The following is a 21149-nucleotide window of genomic DNA, read 5'->3' as shown; positions in this document are numbered from 1 at the left end:
TCAGGAGAAAATTAAAGAGTTAGAACAAGAACGGGCGCAATGGCACCCTAATAACACTGCGTTGAACACAACTTTTCCTTCAAACCTTTATAATCAAGCCGGTGGCAGTTCCCAATCACAGTTTCCACAAAATACCTATCAAAACCTTCAAATGTCATACCCGTTTAACCAAGCCCTTCCGAATCAGATGATCTACCCATTTCAAATCCCTGAGACAAGAAAGAAGTGTACGTATAAACAGTTTCTAGACTGCAAACCCCCTGAGTACATCGATCACATAAACCCTACAATGACACTCAATTGGTTAAGAGAAGTGGAGCGAGCATTGGAAGCATGTTTCTGTAAGCCTGAATCTATGATACTGTTCGCTAGTAGGCTTCTCAAAGGTGAAAAAATGGAATGGTGGGACTCTATCACTGCATATTTACCCAAAGAACAGATCAATCAAATAACCTGGGAACAATTTGCTGCTAAGGTGCGTGAGCAGTATTGTTCTGAGTATGAGATGAAAAGATTAAAAAAGGAGTTTCTGAATATGAGAATGGCAGAAAGTATGACAATTGATGAGGTTTTCAGAGATTTTACATCAAAGCTAAGGTTCGTCCAACAATGGGTACCGACTGAGAAGGATAAGATTCAGCATTTTATGCGGGTGATTAAGCCAGAGTTTAGAACAGTTCTGAGATTTGCAACGACTTTGTCACAGGCTCATGAGATGGCGAAGATTACTGAGGGTGACATCAATGCAGCGAAAAGAGAAAGTTCGAGAGGTAGATCTTTTCGGGATAAATCAGAAGGTCAATCGGGTGGACAGTCGACTCAGCAGTTGGGTAAGCAATCCGATTTTAGTGGAAAAATGTCAGGCGGGTTTAAACAAAAAAGTAATCTGGTATTAGTGGATCGGGTTCAAGTCAATCTGGGTGGTGTAATGTTTGTAAGTCAACCCATGTCGGTCCGTGTTCTTCAATGACCAGAAGGTGTTTGAAATGTGAAGTGTTAGATCATGAATCAATAGCTTGTTCTTTTAAGTCTAATGTTTGTTGGAGTTTCCATCAAGAGGGGCATAGATCTGCAAATTGTCCATCTGTGTCAAGAGCCGGTTCTGGGGCAGGGTCAGGGGCGAGATCAGCAACTTCTGGGGGATCTTATGCTTCTACCGCCGGGTAGAAGAGAAAGAATCCTCCAACAGCAGAGGAAAAGGCGTTTCAGATAATGGTAGATGCTGCAACCGCTACCGATGACGTCATTACCAGTATGTTCTTGGTTAATTCTTTGCCAGCCCGTGTGTTGTTTGATTTAGGAGCGAATTGTTCTTTTATGTCCTTAGGCTTTTGTGATAAGTTAAAGTTGTCTGTTAGGATGTTAGATGCGCCTTTGAGAATAGAAGTAGCTGATGGTAAAATGGTTCCATGCACATCATCTGTGTCTGGAGTTACCATCAAAATCGATGGCCATTCCTTCCCTTTAACCTGTTTGTTTATGCCTATACCTAGCTTTGATGTAGTCATAGGCATGAATTGGTTAAGAGCTAATAGGGCTAGTATTAAGTGTGATAAGAAGATGATTTCTTTCTGTTTGGCCGATGGATCCCGAGTGATAGCTAGGGGAGAGCGCAGTGGATTTAACTTCCCTATGGTTTCCCTAATGAAAGCTCAGAAGGCGATATCGAAGGGGTGTGACTCGTTCTTAGCCTACATAATCGATGTTAAGAAAGAAAAGAAGCAGGTGACCGATATTCCTGTTGTGTAAGAATTTCCCGAAGTGTTTTTAGATGATCTACCAGGGTTACCTCCAGTACGTGAAGTAGAGTATAAGATTGATTTGGTTCCAGGTGCTACGCCAGTTGCAAAAGCTCCTTACGGATTAGCTCCGTCAGAAATCCGAGAAATGATGTCTCATATACAGGAATTGTTAGATAAGGTATTTATTCGACCAAGTTCTTCCCCGTGGGGTACTCCTGTTTTATTCGTGAAAAAGAAGGATGGGTCGCTTCGTATGTGTATAGATTATCGCGATTTGAATAAGATAACAATAAAGAATAAGTATCCATTACCAAGAATAAATGATTTATTCGATCAGTTACAGGGCGCTTCTTACTTTTCAAAGATTGATTTACGTTCAGGGTATCATCAGGTAGTGTTGCAGAGAACGATATACCGAAAATAACGTTTAGAACTAGATATGGTCATTATGAATTTTTAGTTATGCCATTCGGGTTAACCAACATGCCAGCAGTGTTTATGGATTTAATTAATAGGGTGTTTCATCAGTATCTTGAAAAGTTTGTGATTGTCTTCATAGATGATATCTTAATATATTCAAAAATCGAGAAAGATCATGCTACGCATCTGAGGTTGGTGTTAGAGCTTCTGAAATAGGAACAGTTGTACGCTAAGTCTTCCAAGTGTGAATTTTGGTTACGGGAAGTACAGTTTCTGGGTCATGTGATTTGTGAACAGGGTATCAAAGTAGATCAGTCTAAAATAGAAGCTGTAATGAATTGGAACTCGCTGAAAACGCCAAAAGAAATTAAGAGTTTTCTGGGTTTAGCAGGTTAATACCGCAGATTTATTAAAGACTTTTCTAAAATAGCAGGTCCGTTGAATAAGTTGACCAGAAAATATGTAGCCTTTCGATGGACGAATGAACAAGAAAAAGCTTTTCAGACTCTCAAAAAGTTGTTATGTCAAGCGCCGATTTTAGCTTTACCAGAGGGAACAGAAGATTTTGTGGTTTACTGTGATGCGTCATGTGCAGGTCTGGGTTGTGTTTTGATGCAAAGAAATAAAGTCATAGCGTATGAGATGACCCATCCTAATCCATAAGGACGAATACAATAACATATGGTTACATTGCGAGGTATTTGACCTCTATATGATACATTTTACAAACATTGCATTCGTTTTAAAAGACAAACTTTCATTTCATCGAAAGTTGACAGGCATGCATACCATTTCATAATATCCAAACTATAAATGACCTAATTTGTCATTTACTTAATAATAATCTTTATTGAACTCAACGACTTGAATGCAACGTATTTTGAAATATGCCATGAATGACTCCAAGTAATCTCTTTATAATGAGCAAATGATAGGTTGGACACATTAATGCAATTCTAGTCGGTCAGGTCAAGATACGCTAATGTCGTCCACATTCCATATAACTAGGCTCTAATACCATGTCTGTCATGACCCCTGTCTCGATTTCCCAAGACGTGGTGTGAACTTTAACATAGTGTCCTAGTTATAGATAACGTCAACAGTGGAAACATACATTTTATTACATCACGGTCTCTATTTTAGTTTTTGGTACATCGTGGTTACAAAATACAAGTACAGAGATAGTACAAATACAAATACATCATAATGTAGCCTATTAATACTAGATTTAACAAAAGACATTTTTAAACTTCCACGATGCCCGACCTGAAAAAGCTCCAAAAGCTAAGTACCTGAGATAAATACTTAAAACGTCAATATAAATATTGCTGAGTTCATAGGTTTAGTTACAATGCATAAGTTAATGGACATCAAGATTTCATGTATAAATTAGTTAAAAAGATATTCTAGTTCATGAGCTTTCAATATCGAACGTTAACGTTAAAGTACTCGAAAACAAGCGTCACTCAAGGTCTAAGTGCATATGGTCGAAGGTTATGCATCCAATAGCCTAGAAGGCCTATCCTGATGTGAGGAGTCATCCTCAAATAGATCTATTCATAATATTCTCGTTTACCAAACCGGTAATTAACGATATCAAAATCGGGCTTTCTAAATTGACCTTTGTTACTCAACATAGAATATAGTTGTAAGTACTTGATTCCAATATGTAAAATAGTAAACAAGTATTATCTCATCCCAAAAGTATAAAAGATTGATTAAAAATGGGACTACGAACTCACTTGATGGGGTGTAAGGTATACACGGTAGTCGGTTTAGATAGTGTGCGGTGATCCGGGCTTGAGACCTAATGAATATTATGAGGTCAGAGGTCATACTATCCCATATAGTATTTATATTGAGTCTAAGATTAGTCCCCAAGTATTCTTACACGTCCCTTTTCGATTCTTGATTGGAAACATTATATAATTCGTAGTTTTAAGTTTCAGCAATTCTGTTCAGTTTTACCTTCACATTACATTACGTGTTTCTACCAATCTAGACATCCATTTAAGGTGTGAATACCACCTCTGGAAAGGTTATTGAGTCCTGAATCTAACCATTTAAGGTTAGCTTCCGGATTCAAAGTATAAATTCGTCAAATTTATAATTTCCTATAGGTGTGCAAATCTGTCCAGATTTATACTATAAGCTTCCATGCATACTTATAATTAGTAAATCACCTTTGTTTGACTTGTGGCTTTTACAAAACACTTAAATGACATAAAATAACACATGGTAAAAAGGATTAACTTCCAGCTATTCATTTGTTTAGTTTTTAAAGACCATACTTTAGACCAAAATCAGACTACAACAGTTTTCTTTATCAAATCTACATAGCCTTTTCTCCTAAACTACTACATGGATTTTAGTAAATCAAGTTTTGTTTTGTTCTTCTATTAGTACCCTATTAAGTATAGAAGGATATATCTTAAGAAACTATATAGTTTTTGATTCATTCAAGTCATACTAGACTTAGGTCAGATTCAAGAAAGTCTAGACACTTAGTGAGTAAATAAAAATGAAAAATACCTTTTACTTTAGATAAAATCAAGGAAACTTTACAGGAAGCTTACAACATATATATGGACATGTGATTAATTTATTAGGTTCAAATTCAGAGTCTATGTAACTTTTTAACCTACGAACATTTCAGGGATGTTTTGGACAGAATCCTGATGAAACTGTTTTATGTATTTTAGTCAACAAAATTCATGTTTAAAGTTCATTTTAAAACATAGTACATGTAGGAAACTTAAGGTTACTCATCCATATTCAAGATTAAGGTTAGCCATGTGATCATCATTAAGTGTTTACACACTTTAGATCAAGCATTTACACCTTAAAAATTCTTGAAGATGACTTAATAATGAATAAAAGAAGTGTTCTAAGTGATCATACCTAGAGAAATGATGATGTACTAGTTGATGAAGATGATCAAATGAAGAAGGAATGGCTGGAACTAAGAGTATGCTTATGGATGATTAAGAGTAATAAGTAAACTTAAGAGTTAACAAGTGATTTTATGGTGATGGTCTTGTAGTCGTGGCATAAGGAGATCAAAAGAAAGATCATGACTCATTAATCCTCACTAACTCTTATGTTATGACTAATCATCTTGTTCATGCATGGTAAGACCAGGTTTGCATGGTTAGAAAGTGCATGGAATGTTGATGTTGATGATGAGGTGGTGGTGGTTGACGTGTAGTATGGGGAGAAAAAGAGTGAAGTGAGTCATAATCTTGCACTAATGCTCATGCATAGCATGCTTGCATGAAAGATTAGTTTAATTGCATGCTTGAATGAAAGATTAGTTTAATTGTATGCTTGCACATGAAGGTTGCATGGTTTTGTTCTTTGGTTGGTAATGACATGCATGATGATGATGGTTAATGATTTTGCTAATGATGATGGGGGATATTTTATTAATTTTTGACATTTAAATGTACATGTATTTGTGTTGTTTATCTAATGTGCAATCTAAAGTGTTAAATGATAAGGTCGTGATTTAGGTAGTAAACTTATATTGGCTCTAATTCAAAATAGAATGGATGTGGTTAAACGAAAGCAATGACTAAGTACGAGTAATCAAGACTAGGTGCGAGAACGATTAAATGTTGAAAAGTCTTAACTTATTTTCTAACGTCTGATGTGTGCAGCGGTGTATACGAAATACTATTATTTTTAATACGAAATATGATAAAAATTACACAAGTTTTAATTATTTATTTATGGGATATACCTAAACCTTGCTACAACACTTATAGGCAGTGTACCTAATCGTAGAGTAGTGTAGTTTTTAGTAAGTTCGATTCGTTCCACAGGGAGACGGCTTATTGCGTACACTATATTTTTAAACAATTATGTTTGTATATATATATATATATATATATATATATATTAGTAATATAGTATTATTATTATTATTATTATTATTATTATTATAAAAGGGGGGGTTTTACCGTTTAATAACCGGTTTGTAGAATTTAAATAAAGCGTAAAGATAAATGACGATAATATAAATGACAGAATTTAAATTGCGATAAAGTAAATTGCAGTAATTAAAATGACAGTAAATAAAGGTACGATGAAATATGAAATAAAAGTATTATGCTTATTTAAACTTCCGTAATCATGATGTTTGACGTTTTGATTTTAATTAATTGTCGCCCGGGTTAATTTTCCTTTGTCCTGGTTTATTTGATACCTATCTGGTTTTTGTCCATAATAGTCCATCGGTCATAATTATAAAATGCTCGTCAAATTAACCTCATTCCCGAAGTAAAATATTCCAACTAATTAGGGATTCGAACTGTAACAAGGTTTTAATACTTTGTTAACAATTACACCACTTATCCTTGTATGTAATCCACCCCTGTTTTAATGAGATATGAATATTAATTTACCCACTTGATTAGAATGAATAATCAATTACCCAAACCGTCTAATTAATTAAATGATCGTAAAAGATGTCGTGTAAACGTCACTAAATAGGACATACATAATCATTTTAATAATTATTATATTAACTAATTTGAAGATAGGTTCGACAGATTCTAATGAGTTGTCATTTGATTAGAAAATATCCCCCATCTATTAATAGTCAATAGTCCAACGTCCACAAGTGTTGGTCTTTTGTCCAAACCCTAATTATGGTACAAAATCCAATAACCCCATCTAAATATTTAGCCCAACATCACGATTACTTCGTCTCAAATAAGCATAATAATAACTTAGTTACGAAACATTAATTTAAAAAGGAAGAACATAGCTTACAGTGATTATTTATCGTGTAGCGTTACACAGACAGAGTTCTGACTTTAAAACCCGTAAAATATTTCTTAAAATAACCCAACTAAACCATAACTTTATTATTAAAATTAAATTAAATTAAAATTAAAATTATAAATATATAATTCTTACATAAGGAAAGAAAGAAAGAAGAGAAAAGGTGTAATCAGTCGAGCAGAATTCGTGGCCTTTTATAGTACTTTTCTGAATCCTGTAGCTCAAGTACTCGCATGAGATTTCAGTGTATTTCCCATGCACTCGCATGGGCTCATGCACTCGCATGGGTTTTATGCCTATTTTCCATGCAATCGCATGGACAGGCTGTCCAGCTCAGATTGTGTTTAAAACATGGGCTGCTGTGATTAATTTAATATATAATATAATATATATAATATATATTAATTATATATATATTATATTATATTCTTGTGCATAGTTGACTTGTAATTTTCGCTCCGTTGACTCGCGCGTTGATGCTCGGTTTATGTCTCGGTTCCGGATTTTTGAACGTCCTTTCCTACGCGTAGATATCTTGTACTTTGCGTTCCGCGGCTTATACTCTTGTCAATTTTAGACGTTTCTCATCAATAAATGGAACCACTTGGATTGTAACTTGTACATTTGAGCTTTTTGGTCATTTGCGTCTTCAAATCGTCATTTTCTTCTTTTATCTTTGCACTTATTTATTTAAAAGAATATTACATAAAAATAGGACAATAGCAACTAAAAGCTTTACATATTGGGATGATATTTTGACTAAATATATGTTCATTTGGAGCACTATCAAATATCCCCACACTTGAACGTTTCTTGTCCTCAAGCAATACAGAACTTGAAATTAAATCACACGAACCACTTCTTTATTCTTCACACTTTATACATTAGTGATTTTGATACGGCGGTATAAACAATGATAGTAACAATGTTGTTTACAGTCTCACATGACTATGAAAATTTAGATCCTTAAGGAAATTGGATCTTTATTAAAACATTTGATCTTTTGAGAATTCATTCTAGATTTTACCCCAGATAAGTTTTCCGGAATAACCCTTCACCGGTGTTTGCAAAATGTTTTTGTGGGCTTCAGATTTTAAAATTTTAGCTCAAAACTTAAGGTTTTGTGTCACCCACCTGAAATGTCCCGTTCATATTGATTATAAACGTTCCATATTAATTGATTTCGTCGCGAGGTTTTAACCTCTATATGAGACGTTTTTCAAAGACTGCATTCATTTTTAAAACAACCATAACCTTTATTTTATCTATAAAGGTTTAAAAAGCATTACGTAGATTATCAAATAATGATAATCTAAAATATACCGTTTACATACGACCATTACATAATGGTTTATAATAAGAATATATTACATCAAAAATAAGTTTCTTGAATGCAGTTTTTACATAATATCATACAAGCATGGACTCCAAATCTTGTCCTTATTTTAGTATGCAACAGCGGAAGCTCTTAATAATCACCTGAGAATAAACATGCTTAAAACGTCAACAAAAATGTTGGTGAGTTATAGGTTTAACCTATATATTATCAAATCATAATAATAGACCACAAGATTTCATATTTCAATATACATCCCATACATAGAGATAAAAATCATTCATATGGTAAACACCTGGTAACCGACATTAACAAGATGCATATAAGAATATCCCCTATCATTCCGGGAAATCCTTCGAACATGATAAAAACGAATTCGAAGTACTAAAGCATCTGGTACTTTGGATGGGGTTCGTTAGGCCTAATAGATCTATCTTTAGGATTCGCGTCAATTAGTAGATCGGTTTACTAATTCTTAGGCTACCAAGCAAAAGGGGCATATTCGGCTTCGATCATTCACCTATATAATGTAGTTTCATTTACTTGTGTCTATTTCGTAAAACATTTATAAAACTGCATGTATTCTCATCCCAAAATATTAGATTTTAAAAGTGGGACTATAACTTACTTTCACAGATTTTTACTTCGTCGGGAGTAAGACTTGGCCACTGGTCGATTCACGAACCTATAACAAATATACACACACACACACACACACACACACACACATATATATATATATATATATATATATATATATATATATATATATATATATATATATATATATATATATATATATATATATATATATATATATATATATATATATCAAAGTATGTTCAAAATATATTTACAACATTTTTAATACATTTTGTGTTGGAATTCATCATATTAACAAGTTATATTAACATGCATGTCAAAACCCGATTTTAAAAGTGTAGCGGAAGCAATTTTACATAAACAAATCAATATGAGTTTAACCTTTTAAACATGAATTCCAAAATAGATCAAGTCTAAAAATATACTTACAAATATAAGAGTGCAAGTAAAGAAAAGTACCTACTCCAAGTTAGGAGGTTACAAGATGATGAAGATGATGATGATGAATGGAGCTCCAAAAGTATGAAACCTCAAGTTGTTATACCCCAAGCTTATTACCAAAACCTTGTACTTTTGTTAGGATTTGATGACACTTGAATTAAACTTGCAAAAACCAAATTTTGAACCCCTTGGAGAGCTCTAAAGCCCACGGAAATGGCAACAGCTGTAGGACGTTTTTTTGTGCAGAATTTTTACTTGCTTTGATGTGTAGAATGCATGTCTAGGTGGTCTCCCATAATGCCTTGGTTAAATGCAATTTTGAATGGAGAAAACCAAGTAAAAGACAAGTCAAATGACATGCTTAATCCTACTACCAATGCCACTTGCAAGTTTTAAATAAAATGGTTTTCTTTTATAAAATGAGATTTTGCAAAATACATTTTATAAAACTACCATTTTATTTATTATGTGTACATTATTTATTAAACCTATTTTATAAAAGAATGTAATATTATTTATTAATTATTTAACCTATAAATAATTAAATCCATATTATATAAATCATTCCATAATTTATATATATATATATATATATATATATATATATATAGATATATATATATATATATGTACACATCAAGTAATATTTCAGAAAACCATTTTTCTAAAGTTCAAGTGTCGCGTATTTAATCAGTGATCCAATCGTTAAGATTAAATACGTATAAGGTGTCGGTAAGTTTGCTATTGGGTATGACCCGACTTGGATCATAACACATTAGCCACATTAATTTAATATGTCTCTCGGGCATACGAAATACCTTCAATCTCCCACTTGCACGAGAAACATAAGAGATTAATGCAAGTGATGGATACCACCTAACGACCGTCCATCACCCCCAATATGTTATTACTTTGTTCCATTCAACAACATCATCCTTTTCGAGTTCCCATCTCGAATATGAATAGGTGAATTTTTCATTTTATCCTTTCGTCCTAGATGTCATGTTAAATCCAAGAGACACAGAGTGATCACTCTCTTCTAGATTTAACTTTATCAGGCCTTAGACATCTGACTCTCAACGAATAAGAGGGACAAATTCCATCTTGACTACATACGTCTTAAATATATACCTTGCATTATACCTGAGCTCTTCCTTATGAACTACCATATTTCAGAATAGCGAAGGAGAGAATCAAGGCACAATCCCTGGTGGATATCCGAACCTAATATATATCTCAGGTCAGAGGATACAATGATATTCGCCTTTACTCAAGATTACATGTGATCAACCACAAAGGCTCCATTCAGTAAATCTTGAGGGCGGGTCTTCCAATATTTGTATCCCATAAATATCTATGAACCTTGGTTCCAACCTTGCCCCACATTCATCCCGTGAATGTATACCAATCTAAGTTCATAATAGTCTAAACCTCACACTTGTTCCCACAAATGTGATCAACTACGGAATTTAGAATAATTATTTATTCATGGATAAAATATGCAAAATAGGAACATAACTCAAAATTAAATTAATACCATAATTTTATTAATGAGTTTGAACTAATTCGTTCTGTTACAATACATAAAACAGATCATGACCAATAAACCTCACACTTGTTCCCACAAATGTGATCAACTACGGAATTTAGAATAATTATTTATTCATGGATAAAATATGCAAAATAGGAACATAACTCAAAATTAAATTAATACCATAATTTTATTAATGAGTTTGAACTAATTCGTTCTGTTACAATACATAAAACAGATCATGACCAATCACTAGAATATCGAAGCCCTAATGCACAAACATGTCCTGTATGTTTTGATCCATGTAAGAGCTTCGTGAGAGGATCCGCTATATTAAGATCTGTGTGAACTTTGCGAATACATATCTTTCCCTTTTCAACTTCATCCCTTATGTAGTTGAATCTCCGCTCAATGTGACGGGTCTTTTGGTGAGCACGAGGTTCTTTGATTTGAGCAATCGCACCCTCGTTGTCACAAAAGATCTCAAGAGGGTCCTGAATGGAAGGGACTACTCCTAAGTCGTCGATGAATTTCTTCATCCATGCAGCTTCCTGAGCTGCCAATGAGGTGGCAATGTACTCCGACTCTGTAGTGGATAATGCAACAACATCCTGTTTTGAACTCTTCCAAGAGACCGCACCTCCATTTAACGTGAAGACATAACCGGATTGTGATCGAGAATCATCTCGATCAGTTTGGAAACTCGCGTCCATGTAACCCTTTACAGCAAGTTCCTCCTCACCAGATCCATATATTAGAAACATATCCTTAGTCCTCCTAAGGTATTTCAATATACTTTTAACCGCAATCCAATGACTGTTTCCTGGGTTATTCTGGTATCTACTTGTCAAGCTTAGGGCACATGACACATCCGGTCTAGTTCATATCATTGCATACATGATTGACCCAATAGCAGATGCATAAGGGACTCTCTTCATTCTCTCTTGTTCATCTTTAGTGGTAGGGCACTGAGATGAACTCATCTTTCGTGGTAGGGCACTGAGATGAACTGAGAGGCGTTCCTCTTTGAATAGGTACCAAACCACTCTTAGAGTTCTCCATCTTGAACCTTTTCAAGACCTTTTCAATGTATGCACTTTGATTCAAACCTATCAGTTTCTTGGATCTATTCCTGTAGATCCCAATCCCCAAAACGTATTGTGCTTCTCCAAGATCCTTAATGGAGAAGCATTTACTTAGCCAAGTTTTAACTCCTTGCATTGCCGGAATATCATTTCCAAATAACAATATATCATCTACATATAGTACAAGGAACATGATAGTATTCCCACTAGCTTTCTTGTATACACAAGCTTCATCACCATTTTTGATGAAGCCAAATTTCTCAGCCTCCTCATTAAAACGATGATTCCACATTCTAGATGCTTGTTTCAATCCGTAGATTGACTTCTTTAACTTGCATACCTTTTTAGGATATTTCGGATCAACAAAACCTTCAGGCTGAACCATATAGACATCTTCCACAAGATATCCATTTAGGAAAGTGGTCTTGACATCCATTTGCCATATTTCATAATCATAATGAGCAGCATTGGCAAATAATATCCTAATAGACTTTAGCATTGCCACAGGCGAAAAAGTTTCATCATAGTCAACCCCTTGAGTTGAGTGAAACCTTTTGCTACAAGTCTAGCTTTATATGTATCCAAGTTTCCATGTATGTCGGTTTTCTTCTTGAAAATCCATTTGCAATCAACTAGCCTAGAGCTAGGAGGTTGCGCAACAAGTTCCCAAACTTGGTTGTCATACATGGATTGCATCTCTGCGTTCATGGCTTCCTGCCATTTGTCTTTATCGATCCTGGATAAAGCATCTTTGTAGTTTGTGGGTTCATCCAAATCAACCACATAGCAGCCATCCATGATAAACCCATATCTCTCGGGAGGATTACTAATCCTACTAGATCTTCGAACGTCTTGTATACTTTGATCAACCACTTGATCATTCTCAACATTTTCATGTTGAGTGCTAGTGTCAACCAATTGTGTATCATCTACTTGATCTTGAACCTCTTCAAAATCTATCTTCCTTTCACTATTACCTTCCATTAGGAACTTAGTTTCAAGGAATTCCGCCTTTCGAGCAATAAATACATTTTGCTCGGTCGGATCATAGAAATAGTATCCCATATCATCCTTGGGATATCCTATGAAGATACACTTCGTGGATCGAGCATGCAACTTATTAGCATCATAGCGCTTAGGATAAGCTTTACATCCCCATACTTTCAAGTATGATAGAGAAGGAGGTTTTCCAAACCACATCTCGTGAGGAGTTCGTTCCACTTTCTTGGTTGGGGCCATATTTAAAATACGAGCCATGGAGCTTAGACAATAACCCCAAAATAATAGAGATAACGAGCTTCTTGCCATCATAGATCGAACCATATCCATTAGGGTTCGGTTCCTCCTTTCAGAAACCCCATTAAGTTGGGGTGTTCCTGGTGGAGTAAGTTGTGAGATAATCCCACAACTCCTAAGATGATCTTGGAAAGCATCGCATAGGTATTCACCTCCTCTATCGGTACGAAGTACCTTGATTGTCTTATTGAGTTGATTTTGTACTTCGTTTTGATACTCTTTGAATGCTTCAAAAGTTTCATCCTTATGTCTTAATAAGTAGACATATCCGAAACGACTAAAGTCATCAATGAAAGTAACAAAGTATCTTTCACCATTCCTAGTCATGGGTTTAAAGGGTCCACATACATCCGAATGTATTAATCCCAATAAATCTTTAGCCCTTTCATAGGTCCCTTTGAAAGGTGCTTTAGTCATTTTGCCTTGTAAACAAGATTCACATACATCAAAGGAGTCCATCTCATTTGATTTCAAGAGTCCATTCTTTTAAAGTGTATGCATTCGGTTCTTGTTTATGTGACCAAGGCGACAATGCCATAAGTAGGAATCACTCAAATCCCTTTTGAGTTTCTTGGTGCTAGTATGGTATATTGAGCTACTAGATGATGTATCATCATGAACCAATTCATAAATTCCATTTGAAGGCGAAGCCTTAAAATAGAATACATTATCTAAGTAAACGTGGATATCATCATTAACAAAATTAAGATAAAAACCACATTGTTTTAAACGGGAAATTGAAATAATGTTTCGACATAAATCCGGTGCATACAAAACATTATTCAAAATAAGTTCCAAACCACTTGGAAGCTTTAATACAAAGTCTCCTTGAGCCTTCACTTGTACTTTGGCTCCATTACCCATAAAGAGACTTGATGTTCCCGCTTGCTTGCTACTTCTTTTGAACACCTGCAAAGAATTGCAAATGTGAGTTCCACATCCAGTGTCTAATACCCATGTATTAGAAGAAGTAATACTAAGCTCTATATATACCATATATATATTACCTGAGGATTGCCCCGCATCCCTCTTTTCCTTCAACTCCTTAAGGTAGACCGGGCAGTTGCGTTTCCAGTGCCCCATTTCACCGCAACCGAAGCACGGGTCTTCCTTGGGGTTTCCTTGTCCGGCAACCTTTTGCTTCTTGTTCTTGTTTTTGGTTGGGGTAACCATCCTCCCCTTTCCCTTGCCTTGATGGGCGGGTCCTTTCCTCTTAGCCGCCTTTGGCTTAGAGGTGTTATTACCTTTGGACCCACCATCATTGATCATTAGCACGGGTGAAGCCCTCTTACCCATGCTAGTTTCTGTGATGACCCGGGAATTTCCGACCAAATTTAAACATAATCTTATATGATTCGACTCGATAAGCAAAGTCTATTAAACCGAGTCTCATTATGTTTGAACTATTTCATGATAACATTTGACCTTTAACTATTTCCGACGATTCACGAACCTTTAATTGTAACTAAGAATGTAAATATAAATAATTATATATAAAACTAATTATATTAGTATTAATGAACTATTAAGTAATTTTGTTATTATAAAAGATAACATTTAATAACTAAAGATTTTCATTTTGAATATATATAGTATATTGTATATAAATGATTCAAACATATTTTATCAACGTTATCAAAATATTAAATGTACAATGTTATACTTTGTAGTTAATTGTTTAATATACATAATTAATCATCTACTCAACATTTAAAACATGATTTTATATATATGGTAGTATACATATATACATAAATATAACTATATATATATATGATTTTATACATAATTATTATATTATGTATATGTAGAAATTTATAATATATCTATGATGAAATAATGTACTATTTTAATAAATATATATAATACTTACATATATAAAACATTTATATTTTTCATAATTACATACATAAGTATAATATAATTAGTATGTAAATAAATATTATAATATATTTATATTAAAATGCATAAATATATAATATTCAGTATATGTTACAATACATATTACATAATTATTAAATATTACATAATAATAGATGATATTAATAAATTAAATTTAAATACAAATATAGTTGTTGTAGTAATGTTATTTGTATCGTCAAATATCAATATTTGTATTCATAATATCACTTTATATCATATAAAGATGAAATTGGATGTATAAATTAGATTATTATTACTAATATTATTATTATCGATAAAATATTAATATTATCATAATTAGTATGGTATTATTATTATTATTATTATTATCATTTTTACAATTATTATTATCATTAATATTATATTTATCATTATTATTAATTTTATTAATATTATTAGATATTAATAGTATTGTTATTATATATTATTATTATTAATTAAAAAAAAAACAGTAGGGATCTATATTATACGCTTGACCTCTGTATCCTTTATCTCTATTATTATTATTTTTTTTGTTTCTTTCCTGCTCCCAACTCGTGAACCTGTGTTGACATTTTCTCCATTTTTTATCAACCGATCTCTATTATTACAACATGATTATGTATAATTGCAAATCAAATAAAAAGGAAATCCAATGGGATTAAAGAGCACAGCGATATTTTTTTTTTCTTCTTCTCTGCACGCTCCAATTTTTTTTTCTCTTAATTCAATTTCGAATAAAGTTTCAAAATCTAAAAATGCAGAAAGGTTAGAAATCTTTCTTTGAATCTATCTGCAAAATCTCAACTCTCAAATCTTTATATCGATCTTGAATTTTGAAGTCAAAGTTTAGTTTTAAAAAAGTCAACAATTGTTCTTGAGACAAATTCGCGTTCGTGTATATGTTTCTGATCAAATTGACGATTCCAGTAGTTTTTATACATGTTTAGAAAACTATTTCGTATTATAAACATTATCTATAATGTTATCTATTACGAAATCAATTTTTTTTTGTTCCAAGAACCGACGCTGCAGTAGGCCTTTAGTATTTTTTTTATTTTATTTTAGAACCCAAATTATTTTTTTTTCTGTAATGTTTTGAAGCTTTAAAGGGAACCCCGATTTTTTTTTTTGGTTATTGATGTTTTGTTGAATCCATGAGACTTGTGGAGAAGAAGAGGAATAGAAGAAAAACAGTTTATATATAAAATTTAAATTCGATATTAGTACAGAGAATCAGAATTGGTGGGATGGTCGAGAGTGTTTGCGTGTGAGCATGTGGTCACGAGATCGAGTCCAGAGGACGGTAGTTTCTTTTTTTTTTTTTTGAAACTCTTTTCATGTGAGGTAGTTTTCTTTTCTAATTTTATTATTGTTATTATATATTAATTATTATTAGTATTATTATTATTATTGTGATTGTTTTGATTGTTATTGTTATTGTTATTATTAGTATCATACTTGTTATCATATTTGAAAGTATTATAGACATTACTATTATTATTATGATAGGTATTAATAATATTATTATTAGTAATAAACTTATCATTTTAGTATTTTATCATCATTAGGATTATGATTATGATTATCATTATTATTATTATGAAGGAAATAAAAATATATTATTATCATCAATATTAGAATTTGTACCGGTTTATAAATAATAGTATCATCAGTACATTTACAATTAATAATATCATATTTATCAGTATCATCATTAATATTTACTAGTATTATTATGATTATCATTTATCATTTTATAAATATTAGAACCCTTATTATTAACATAAGTATGGTATTAGTATTAATATTATTTTAGAGTTATTGTTATTAGTATCATTAACAGTTATCATTTTCATTTTTTTTGCTTTTAGTATTATCATTATTAATAAAATTATTATTATTATTAGTAAATCATTATTATCTAAATTATTATTTTAACAAATAAATCTTTTGTACACTATATATATATACTTATGGTATATACTAGGATTGTATTAATAATTCACATAACAAACTAATAAAATTTCATAAATACAATACTAACCACAAATATATGTATATAAATATATTAATGTCACTATTTATATAAACGTAAATCATTATAGATATATATACATAAAATCGATATATATATATAAAATATAACTTAAAATATAATATAAGTATACGTTTTAAAATAAAGGTTAGAATAAATTCTACAAAACTATAATATATAAATAATACATATTAATAAATGAAATTTTGTAACTTACATTATACGTATTAATATATACACAATTGATATAGGTTCGTGAATCCGAGGCCAACCCTGCATTGTTCAATGACGTCATATGTATTTTTACTACAAAATACAGTATCGTGAGTTTCATTTCCCTTTTTACCCTTTATATTTTTGGGCTGAGAATACATGCGCAACTTTTATAACTGTTTTACGAAATTGACACAAGTACGTGAAACTACATTCTATGGTTGGATTATCGAAGTCGAATATGCCCCTTTTTATTAAGTCTGGTAATCTAAGAATTAGGGAACAGACACCCTAATTGACGCGAATCCTAAAGATAGATCTATCGGGCCCAACAAGCCCCATCCAAAGTACCGGATGTTTTAGTACTTCGAAATTTATATCATGTCCGAAGGAGGATCCCGGAATGATGGGGATATTCTTATATATGCATATTGTTAATGTCGGTTACCAGGTGTTCAATCCATATGAATGATATTTTTGTCTCTATGCATGGGACGTATGTTTATGAGAAATGGAAATCTGAAATCTTGTGGTCTATTAAAATGATGGAAATGATTGTTTAAGTTAAACTAATGAACTCACCAACCTTTTGGTTGACACTTTAAAGCATGTTTATTCTCAGGTACGAAAGAAATCTTCCGCTGTGTATTTGCTCATTTTATAGATATTACTTGGAGTCATTCATGGCATATTTCAAAAGACGTTGCATTCGAGTCGTCGAGTTCATCAAGATTATTATCAAGTCAATTATAGTTGGATATATTATGAAATGGTATGCATGTCTGTCAACTTTCGATGTAATGAAATTTTGTCTTTTCAAAAACGAATGCAATGTTTGTAAAATGTATCATATAGAGGTCAAGTACCTCGCGATGTAATCAACTGTTGTGAATCGTTTATAATCGATATGGACTTCGTCCGGATGGATTAGGACGGGTCTTCACAGTTGGTATCAGAGCGGTGGTCTTAGCGAACCAGGTCTTGCATTAGTGAGTCTAACTGTTAGTCGTTAGAATGCATTAATGAGTCTGGACTTCGACCGTGTTTGCATGTCAAAAGTTTTGCTTATCATTTAGTGTCGAAAAATTATTTGCTTATCATCCTTAAAGTCTAAGACACGTCTTACTGCCTTTATTGCATAGACAGTGTATAGTTAAATTCATATCTTAGCGTATCTGTTATTGTTACCTTTGCCTGACAGCTTCCGTAGATTCCTCCGTAGCTTATGGGATTTTAGTATTATATATGCATATGTAAATTATGTATTGCAGGGTACTAATCTACATCCTATAATCTATTTCTTATCGAAAATCCTTCATCTGATCGTACGAGATGAATGCCTCAACCAGTTCGAGTCCATCAGATTTCGATAGCTATTTCGATAGTTATTCCGACAGCTATTTCGATATGGATTTCCACTCGAGCTCCGAAAGCAGAGTAACCGGAATGAATCGATCAATTAGCCATCATCTATTCTGAATGAATTGGAGATGGGTTCGTAGTCGACTTAATCAATGGAAACGCGAAGAAGGCGATCATTTCCACTAACCAAATTCACCTCTTGACAATGAACCTAAAACGTTTACCGGCGAACCTGTTCGAGACACCATTTTCTCTCTCATTTCCAAAGTATCTCATCACGATCATATACTATCTCAGATTCTAAACCTCATTCATCCGCTCGTCCGAACCGACAATCATCCCGGTGTAATAGAAGAAGTTAACGAACTTCGCGCATAAGTTGTAGTCTTGAAAAATATGGTGCAAAACGTACCAGCTTCATCCAAATCACCGGCACCAACAGCACCACCAACAACCCAAATTTCAATATCACATGTCTCAACATCTCAATCTATACCTCGAGTATAATCATCATTCTACATGACATTCTACATCAGTTATCTTCGTTCGACATGGTGATTATGTAATCTCTAATGTTTTAGAGATTATTTATTCTAGTTCCAACTGAAAACTAAATGAGTTTAATATCATGTTAACTCATTAAATTCATGATTACATCTGAAGAAAATATATATGTATATATGTTTTCATAAAGATTGTAATTAAAAATTCTTTTGTACAAACTGTTAATAATAAAAATATTTTAACGGGTAGGTAATATCCAAGGAATATTTAAATTTCACATTAATAAGTTACACTGTATATTCTTCGAATCTGATTCAACAGTTATTCACTATCCTATTTACAACCACCGGGATACTTATCCGTTCACCAAAGAATAACTATTTTCATTCAAATTCAATTTCATATTTGAATTTTGACCTATCAGAATTCAACAAGTGGCATAATGAAGAAATAATGGACACAATAAAAATTGATTAGAAACAGACTAATTAACAATATTAAATTTTATTAAGAAACCACGCTAACAAAATCCTAGCTAACTGTTCCTAGCTAACTGTTAATTCTGTATTACATTTTATTTATCGCAATTTATTTATCGCAATTTATTTTATCGCAATTTATATTCTCGCAATTTTATTTATTGTCATTTAATTTCTGTTATTTACTTTACGCACTTTATTTATCGTCATTTAATTTCTGTTATTTATTTTACGCACTTTAAATATCGGGACACGTATACAAGGTTTTGACATATCATATCGACACATCTATATATATTATTTGGAATCACCATAGACACTCTATATGCAGTAATGATCGAGTTCTCTATACAGGGTTGAGGTTGATTTTATAATAATATATATACTTTGAGTTGTGATCGAGTCTGAGACATGTACACGGGTCACGATACGTATTAATTAATTCAAATATTATATATTAAACTATATATGAATGATTGCACTGTCAACTGTGGACTATCGACTGTGGACTAATAACATTGGACAATTAAAATGAATTAAAATATTGAATATAACATATGAAACTAAACAATTCTTCAAGTTTGCCACTTGATTTCGTCTTAAACCTCATTTGTATCTTCACGATTACATTCTGCGTTCAAACCTTTCATGATTTTTGAAAACACCTCAATCGATAGGATGAATCAACCGCACTTCATCTACGGAAGGAAAGATTTATGCATATAGTTATGCACCTGAGAAACTCTCGGCAATTGAGTAAAAGTTCAACACGTAGCCGCGTCAGATCCTTTGGCATTTATTAACAAAAACAACTTTGCGATCCCTTTTCAAAATTAGCCAATTTTGTCACAGCTCCAACAAGTCAACTTCGACTTTTCGTACGAAACAACCTTATTATAACGTTTATATATACGCGTGCTCTTTTATTGTTACCAGGTAACCTTTCATATTCCATCATATTACCATCAGCGTTTAATCATCTAAAAACACAATTCTCCTGAAACCACCTCGGATTAATAACTGATGATTCAGATATCATAGCATTAAATGCAGAGGAAACATAAAAATGGTAGATGGTCTAAACGGACAAAAGTTTGATGATAAAGAAAGGAGTGTTAGGAACGCTCGATAAAAAATTGGGTATTGAAAAACAGATTGAGTTACCCATGAAGGAGACCAAGGACAAATACAAGGACCAAATCATATATTCAAAGGATTCAGGTAATTCTGGATCCATTGAAATCTTTAGAGAATATCTTGCTCCGAAGTCATGTTAAAATCTTGCGGAAAATCTTTCTCCATCAACCGTCGAACTTAGAAATTCCAAAATATCATCATCAATATCTTTGATATTTCTGAGGATATTTTCATAAATATTCTCGTCCGAAATTATATACCTCTTCGTGCTT

The sequence above is a fragment of the Rutidosis leptorrhynchoides genome, chromosome 2, assembly GCF_046630445.1.
Source record: "Rutidosis leptorrhynchoides isolate AG116_Rl617_1_P2 chromosome 2, CSIRO_AGI_Rlap_v1, whole genome shotgun sequence".
Classification (NCBI taxonomy): domain Eukaryota; kingdom Viridiplantae; phylum Streptophyta; class Magnoliopsida; order Asterales; family Asteraceae; genus Rutidosis; species Rutidosis leptorrhynchoides.
The sequence above is the reverse complement of the archived record's forward strand: the minus strand, read 5'-3'. Positions refer to the sequence as shown.